This window comes from Myiozetetes cayanensis, unplaced genomic scaffold (assembly GCF_022539395.1).
Source record: "Myiozetetes cayanensis isolate MyiCay16 unplaced genomic scaffold, myiCay2020 scf12, whole genome shotgun sequence".
NCBI classification, from domain to species: domain Eukaryota; kingdom Metazoa; phylum Chordata; class Aves; order Passeriformes; family Tyrannidae; genus Myiozetetes; species Myiozetetes cayanensis.
Window position 1 is genome coordinate 12,378,199 of NW_026086826.1, and position 9,064 is coordinate 12,387,262.

A 9,064-nucleotide genomic window follows, 5' to 3' on the forward strand; every position below is an offset into this window, starting at 1 on the left:
ATCTTAAACTTCCTGTGCTCACAGAACATGCATGAAACTGTGTTGGTGATACTGATTTCAGAGGGCTCATCTCTGCTTGGAAGCAAGTGACAGAATTTATTTTGAGACATCAGGAAGGTGTGAATTTTGTCTTCGTAATTAACTACTTCTAAATACAGTGCTCGACCCTTTTTTTTAAGCTAAGTGGGATTTCTAATAATCTCAGTTTGGGGAAGGAGAGGTACTTCATGTCGATATTTCAAATGTACTTTGCAAAAAAAAAGATTAGAGTTTGCCCATCCAAAGCAGCCCTTGTTCCAAGGGTGCCGTGGCAGCTGCTGAAAGCCAGGCTGGAGGGGGATTTCCTGCACAGGCACAGTGAGCTGGCACAGCCGTGTGGAGGAGGTGTGACATGGAGCTCCATTCCCGACATCCCTGGCTGGGATTCACTCACTTTGCTCCAAGCTGGGGAGTGTGAAGATGCTGCTGCCATGTCTCAACCCTGCATCAGGCGTGTTCATGTTGCTGCTTGTCTTCATTGCCTGTTTCTTTCCCATTGCCACCTTTCTGGTTCTTCATTGTCCTCATAACAAACCAGCTTTATTTTAATTTTTTCCCCACATTTCTCTGCTGAAAAATACCCCTCTAGTTCCCTTGCTGTGAAGCCGAAACTGGGTTTGTGTAAAGAGCTGTAGAGCAGCTGCAAAGGACGTTAGTGGTGGTTGTGGTGGTGACAATGTCCAGATCCAGATCCTACTTCTAACTCCCTCTCCCCTGAAGTCTGACTTGTTCAGTGAGCACATTTTGTTGTGCTTCAAGCAGACTAATAAAATCCACAAAGACAAATCAATTCTGCCCAGAACCTCAAATGCATTTTCTTCAGCTCATTCCCAGCACAGCTGTCTCCAGAAGGATGAGTTTGGAGCTGGCACAGTTCACAGGTAACCACTTGCTGCCTGGCCACCTGCCAGTCACACCACTAGAGCCAGACAATGCTCTTGCTTATATACTAACTCCATATATATATATATGGATATATATGGATATATATGGATATTTTCTCTGGGAGATATATATATCGCAGAAAAAGTTGTATGTGCAACAGTTGGCTTTGACAAGGGCAAGTCTAGCACTGACTGATCTGGAAGTGGGTCTGCTGGGGGGGAGGGATGAAGCAGAGGAAGAGATGAAGCAGAGCAGTGACCTCACCCAGAGCAATAATGAAATGTTTTAGGATTGCAAATGCCATGTTTGGCATCAAAGTGTCCACCTTTCTGTAATAATACACAATATTGATCAAGTCTTTCCTGGTCCACAGACCACAGAGCTTGTGTACATGGCTAGGGACATATCCCAGGTCATTGCCCGGCATCTCAGAGCGGGTCTGCTGTCTCCTGTCCTGTCTCTGTCTCGTTCACGGGAACACACGTAACCTGGAGCACACAGCATTTCTGAAATCTTTAATCAATCACTAGATATACAGCCTTGCTTGGACAACTTCCAAAGCTCATTGTCTGCTGCAGTTTTTCTCATGGGCACTTTTGGAAATTACAGTTCCTTGGTCTGGGTTACAAAGCTGCATTTTGATGTGGCGTTTGCCCTATTCCCGCTCCCTCTGTCATGAGGAGATAGAGAATTAGGGTTGTGTTTCCAGGAAGAATGTTGCTCATAATGGCCCAGAGGATTCAGAAATAAAAGCAAGATGGCAAACAAGGTCCAAATCTGGAGAAAAGTGGACTTTTTTCCCCATTAAGGACAAGCAATATCACCACTAGGAAACCTATGGAGGTGAAGAGCAGTGTAGGGGTTTTCTCCCATTTTATGTAACTCTGTTTTTCCTCATGTCCTCTTCAGTGAAATTGTATTTCATGCAGTTGTTTTAAAAGGCTGTGACGTGTTTCTTTTAATTTAGCTGAGTTAAAGGGGTGAAAAAGTGAAAAATGCATAGACTAAGAAGGCACTAAACAGACACTGTGTTCCTCTAATAATTTTCAGATAAAACATCCACTATGGATTGTGATTAAAATGAGTTTTCCTTTAATGGGTATGCAAATGCAACTGCAGAAGCTGGGTACATTTACATCCAAAATTAATTAGGCTTCATTAGCAATAAGCCTCTGGAAATTTTAATTTAGAGAGTCCCCTGGAGCACTACATTTCAAACCAGAATGCAGCAAGGCTTTGGATGCTTGAGGGGTGGTGTCACATATTGTCTGGAGATGTGGTTGTTCTGCAGCAGGAGGAAATTATTCTGAAACATGATTTTTTTTATCACTCTGGGAATGTGAGCCAACATGTTTAAGGAAACTGCTTGCCTATGAAATATGCCAGATCAGCAGGTAATTCTGGCCACACATGAAAAACACGATCATGGAGCTTCTCACGTTGTCTCTGCTGATCTGTGTCAATCTACATCAGCACAGCCTTTATCAGTGTGCTTCCACAGGAAAATTACTGACTCCTCATCCACTTCCCTCTGGAAGAATCGCTTCTGCTCTGGTGCTCCAAAACACTGACGCCTTTTTGTTTGTAGTGTTTTTGTTAAAGTCACGCTCTTTTTATTAAAAAAAAAGAGCAGAAGTGAGACTCCCACTTATGGAGAACAGCTACACCTGTAACATTTAAATCACGAATGCTCAGACCTGTTACTGACCCCACCTGCTCCTCTACCAGCCCTTTCTCCAGGGCTCTTTGCTACCACCAGACCCAAACTGCCTATGCTGGTGCTGCCTTTGTGTGTGCAGCCCTCACCTCATTTCCATGAACTTCCCACCACCATCAGCCCCAGGTTGGTCCCTGCAGCAAGGACAAGACCCATGGATGGTGTCTTCTTGGGAGTTGGGATGGGGTCCATGGCTCTGTTGTCCATCCGCCAACACCTCCAACAGGAATCATTCACTCTCTCACAGACTTATTTTTAGGTAGGAGGAATCTGAAGCTTGTGCAAATGTTTAAACACGTGTCTCTCCTGAATTATTCAGTGTACTTTGCCTGCTTCTGGAGTTAATTAAAATGGAGGGCAGTCGATAGTGAGCTCTCAGTTCACCGTGGGGAGGAGGCAGCAGGCTGTGCAGAGGGAGCACTGATAACCACCTGCCAAGGAACAGCCCCAGTAGCCTCATCTCTTTCTTCCCTATTTTCTGCTATGGCTGAAAGAGGCTTTTTCCCCTCCACGTGCATCAAAAACCCCCAGACTAAGTACAGCTCTCATCCTCTTGAAGTCAAGGAGGAACTTGAGATTGGGATCTGAATTTCACCTTTGAACAGGTGTGAGCCAAAGCCTTTTGGAGTCAAGAGGGGTCCTTCCTCTGGCTCTAGCAGGGTTTGGTCCCAGAAAGGTTGTAACATTTGCCCAACAATAAATGACCTTGTATAAAGGTATATTAATCCACACATAGATCCATGCCCTGCTCCTACTCCTGTGAAATGCTATGAAGAGCAAATTATGTACCAAGTTGTGCAACATTGAGATTCTCATCTGCCCACATACAGAAATGACTGCAGAAACTTTGGTACTGCACCACACTGAAACACTCAGCCCCTAATGAGTACCTTTGTCCCTGATTACACACCAAATACAGTCACAGTTTCCCTTGGTGAATCAAGCTAATGACAAAAATGCAGGGTTTACATATAATCCAACAAGTCAGTGAGTAGCTGTCTCCAGAATGTGAGATACAGGCAGAAATAATTTATGCAGAAAGGAGAAGGGACTATGTCATCCATCCTCTGTTCACACAGGACTCCTGGCACTACTTCCCAGTAACAGACACGTGCACTTGCCATTAGTGTTACTGCAGGGAGTGAGAAAGGACCCCTTTCTCACCTGGAAACAGGAGCAGGAATGTCACCACAGTGCTCCACTGAGAACAGTGAGAGTGGGAATGCAGCTCCAATACACAGAGCTGATTTTACTCCAAGAAAGTGAAAATATCCCCAGAGGTGAGCTGAGCATATTTGTAATGAACGAGTATCGTTGAATTCTCGTTAAGCTCGTGACATTTTGCAAGGTGCTCTAAATGAGCAGGTTTTGGGAGCTCCAACACCAAAAATATACCTTTGCACCTGGAGAAAATAATGTCACATGGCAGAGCTGGTGACATTTCTGATCACACAGACTTCATCAGAGTCTTCATTTCACTTTGTCCAACATCTCCAGGCTCACACCAAGAAATTACTTATCCTGACCTAAACTCAAGTTACATTCTGGTACATCTAATATTTGCACAAGTGGGCTGCTTGCTTTGTAAAGATGTTTAAACAAGAAGGTCTGAGTTCAAGTTCAAGTGTCTGCAATTAAAACACAGTCTGATTTATAAGAGGCACTGCTGAACTCTGAAATGACGACTGAGTGCTTGAAGCTCTTCGGGAAGGATTCTTTTCACTTCAGTACAAATAAAATAAGGGTTTTTATTTTTTTTAAAGAAGCATTTTGGGAAAGGCAACATCCTTACCTGGTTTCAAGGCTGAGTGCTGGCACAATGGATGTCTTTTACCCTGCTGTTGTCAGAAGCTGATAGTGGCTGGCCAGCTCTGCTCCCAGCCAGCACAAACTTCGACCCTTAAAAGGCAGATTTGTGGCTGGGAGCCAGGAACAGAACAGCCATTCCTGTCTGCAGCCCCAAGGAGATGGTGCAGGAGCACAACTGCTGCTCTTCTCATGCAAAACGTGGGTGGGAAGGCGACGGCCTCCAGACGGGAAAAGGGACTTTCCTGATGAAAGCGCCTGAGAACCGCTGGGTTAGAACAAACCCATCTGGAATGTCAGCTGAGACGTGCCACATGAAAACTGCCTTGCCTTGGGATCAATCCCATAAATTACAGCAAGTTTTATCAGAAAACGGATGGTCCTCAGGGACCTTATTTCTGAGCCTGTATCACTGGATGCAGGTTGTTTACGTCTTGCTTTAACACGTTTGTGGCAGGAAGTGCTCTGCTGCCAAAACACTCTTTGATACTTGCATTGTTCGTGTGCAGCAGTATTTAGACGTAGCACACCCATCAGTCTGCCCCTTCCCATATCAGTAGGAAGCTACAGGACAAAGAGATGGACTCTATGTCCACTGTGCTGAAGAGGGAGATAAAACTGGTAAATGTGAGTGGAGAGGTGTTGTTTTCAGGCCCAGCCAGTGTTTCAGTTCCTGTCCCATGCCGGAGCTCGAGGCTGTGCTTGTTGTGACAGGAAACCAGAATCATGATGTGAAGTCAGGGGCACAAGTCACCCCTGCAGGCTCTTTGCTCTCTCTCAGCAGCAGCAGGGTGTGCTCAGTGCACAAAGCAGCTGTGCTAAATGTCCCTCCAAGCGAGAGGATTGGTCATTAACCTCAAACCCGACCCACAGCCTGGCAGGTGAGGAACCGTATTCCTTGGACCTGGTCCATACCAAACCTCTCTGCCTCTGAGCAGTTAACTTGCTTCCCATGGGAACAAACAGAACTTCCTGGGTCAGCACCCTGACTATTTCATCAGTGAACACCCTAAGCTGTCCCTGGGATGGCACAAGGACCAGGCTGGGTGCCACGCTGCTTCCCGCTCAAAACCCCGTGGCACCTGCCTTTCTTCCAGGAAATAGGATGCCTGTTTACTGAGGGCCTGCTGGATCCAAAGCCAACAGCAGACACAACTAAAAAGAGATGAAACCCAGACCTGGGCAGCCTGCAAGCTTACAAATGCTCCCACTCCAAAATCCTAGAGCTCCTCTTCTTTCCTGTTCATCTTGTAACTGGAATGGGAGCACGGGACACAGAGGAAGAGCACAGGCATGTGGCTGTTGTACAACCAAATGCAGGGATGACCAGCTTTAACGTTTGGGATAAGCACATCCCTGCCCTGGTCAAGGGGTGCCTACAGCCCTCAGAAAAAGGAAGCTGAGGCTTGACTCGTCTCAGATTTTAATCTAGAACTTAAACTCTTGGTAGCAGCATGTCTCTTTTATCATTTGCAGCTTCTGGTGAGACAGAGCCCTCCTCCAGAACCAGACTCAAGCCACTCTCGTGACATCAACAATATTTTCCCCCCCTCTAAGTGACGCACGTTGGCAAAATGTTCCATCACAGCTGCACAGACCCAACCCACCAGGGCCCACACAACAGCCCCTGGCACAGGCTGCCCCCAACACCTTCCAGCGAAGAGCAGAGAAATAACAAACCAGCTCATTCCATCTTGTCCTCTCCCAGGAGCAGCAGCTGGGGCTGCAGGGAAGCGCAGGGCAAAGGCCTGGATGGTGGTGAATCACCCAGCCCACAGGGAAGAGTTCTCTAAACACCACTGGGTCAATGACCATGTTAAACATCGGGATGGGGAATAACTGTGACCTCTAGAAGTTGCTGCACCAGCCTCGGCAGCCTGAGGGCCACCAGTTCGTCGAGGAGGGAAGCTCCAAAACAGGCACCGCACTAACATCTCTGCAGGTCTCTTGATTACTTTATGCAAAAATCTTGGCATTTCACACTCTCACCACAACTCGGCCCGCGGGGCCCCTCTGCTGTCTCATCCCAGCACTGCAGAGTTAATTCACACAGCACAAACATCAGTCAGCAGCACAGGCTCCCTGGACTACTCCTCCTTTCCAGGGATTTTGATGACATCGCTACAGAAATGACCCGGGAAATTCAGAGTCTCCCACTTACAGGTCAGACAAGCCCCAAACATGGGACTGTCCCAGCTCCATCACTGAGACTGAAATAACCCATGTCCCTAAGAGTTACAGCAGCCAGCTAAGACTGTGGTATCTTTAACAAGAAGTATTAGAAAGTATCTAAATAGGGGTCAATTTCCTGTATTGCTACAGAGTAATTCATTCTTTTTGTAGTGCTTTATTCATTCTTTTCTGTGCTTTAATAGTCACCACAGCACAGGACCCTGCTCTGGGAACCTTTTTTGCAGACTCCCAAAGCACAGCATTTCTGGAAGACCTCCCAAGACAAAGCAGTCAATAAACAGGCGAACGGTGTAATACTTTATTCAGATAAATTGTGTGTTTATGCCCAAGGACACAGGTCAAAGGAGCACACTCCAGGTGAGCAGGCTGTCGTTCCCGGGATCCCGTGAAGCTCAGATGGCTGCCATCCTTCAGTTATCACAGTACTGTACCTTTACAAGAGACAGCATCAGCACTGTGATAACTGAGCCAGGGCAGCCTGTCAGTCACTGCAGCCCTCCGTGGCACTGCCAAGCCCAACAGGCATGTCCTCCACCTCCTCATCCCTCATGTGTCCCAAAAACCCCACATTGCCCTGCAGGGGAAAGCATTTCACAGAGGCTTTGCAGCTGAGTTTTACTCCAGAAAATTATCCAGATAATTAGTGTTATCTTAATGACCATGGTGGATTCCATAGCACAGCTCAAAGTGTTTTCAGTAGCAGCTCCTTCTGGCCAAATCCACCCACGCTGGATTTAATGGAGAAAGTGTAACCACACCTCTGCAAGACAACAGGGGCACCCCTCTCTTCCACCTTAAATCCACTGGAGCCAGACAGCATTTGGCTCATGCTACTCAAGTATTGAATGTCATGGACCAGACAGGCAGTGGGTACCATGGCAGCCAGCCAGGTAAGTTGGCAATTTTAGCTCATGGGATCCACATATAAAATTGGGAAATACACAATCCCACTGCAAAGTAGTTAAATTACAAGCTTCTATCAACCTGTACTTTATCCTGCCTTTTTTCTTCTCTAAAAACAGGCATTGCTGAAAAGATCATTGAACTCTTTCTACAACTTTATCCCCTTCTTTGTTTTGTTTCTTCCCTGAAAACAACATGGAACAACTTCTGCACCCCGCACTTTGCCTAAGGGAATCAGATACATTAAGTTTTGAAATGAGTTTATAAAAAACCCAACAGTTTTACATTGTAAAAGTTAATGTGTTACTAAGTTTCTTATAAAAGTTCATTTATGATGTGGATGGTCACAAATCGCTTTTATGTTTCCACCAGGAGGAAGAAGGAACTCCAGGAGGGGTTTTTTTAACACTCTAAGTAAACTCACCTGGCAAAGAGCATGTCCTGAGACCATTATAGAGGTTGTTTTTAAGAGAGAAATACGTAACACTTGCTGGATCCAGCCACCAAAATGGTGCCTTACAAGTTTGCAACTCCAGAGGGCAATGGAGAGACAAACATGGAATATCCAAGGAGCAGCACGCAGGGGAAAAAAAATATTTGTACATTTTAAAACAAACTCCAAACATACATTACATAAAAAGGGGACAGTCAACAGATTATGCAATACTGACGTAAGATGACACAGATGACTTAAACATGCATCCCAAAACTTGCAGATTTGCCACAGTTTGTGGATTAATCATTAAGGAATCAGCTGCTGGTAGGAAAAAAACAACAAAAAATTTGCTAAAAATTACAATAAATTCTGTACATATAATGGTGACTTTTGAAAAAGAAAGAAGCTGCATAACCAATGAACTACTTGCTCTCACTTTGAGATGTTTTTACAACACCACTGGTATTCCAGGTGAAAAATTCTACTGATTTCAGTGCAGTGGCACAAGTGTAGGATGGGGAATCTTACATTTCACAGGCTGAGGTGATGAGAGAAGAATCACTATTCTACAATTTAACTATGCTTTGATCACGGTATTCAGATTTTTCTCCACGATCCAGCAGTTCCTATCACATCATTTAAAAGAAGGTGAACAAATCCCAACACCTTCTGGCACAACTACTGTTGGAGTTACACACACATTCCAAGGGCTGGTGCCATTTTCTCTAGAGAATCCAGCTCTTACTCCAATACAAACAGTTTGCTGTCTTGCATCTAACACACACACACACTGATTTTTGCTTTGCTTCAGCCAGACTAAAGCTACACAAACCTGATGCAGAAAGGTGATGGAGGTTCTCCATTATTATCTGAAAAAAACACCCTTTTCAGCACAACCCACATTAGTTTTGGAGTCTGGCACACATTTTTGTTCTTGTTATTGCTGAGGCAATTGCATATTTCCATATGCTTTTTTTTAAAAAAAAAAAATCCTCTAGTTTCCAGTGTTTGCTGCCAGTTCTTGCCTTTGAAACCCTCCTAAGTTGGCCTGGCTGGGTTTTAAACTCCAGCTCCACCTCCTGCCC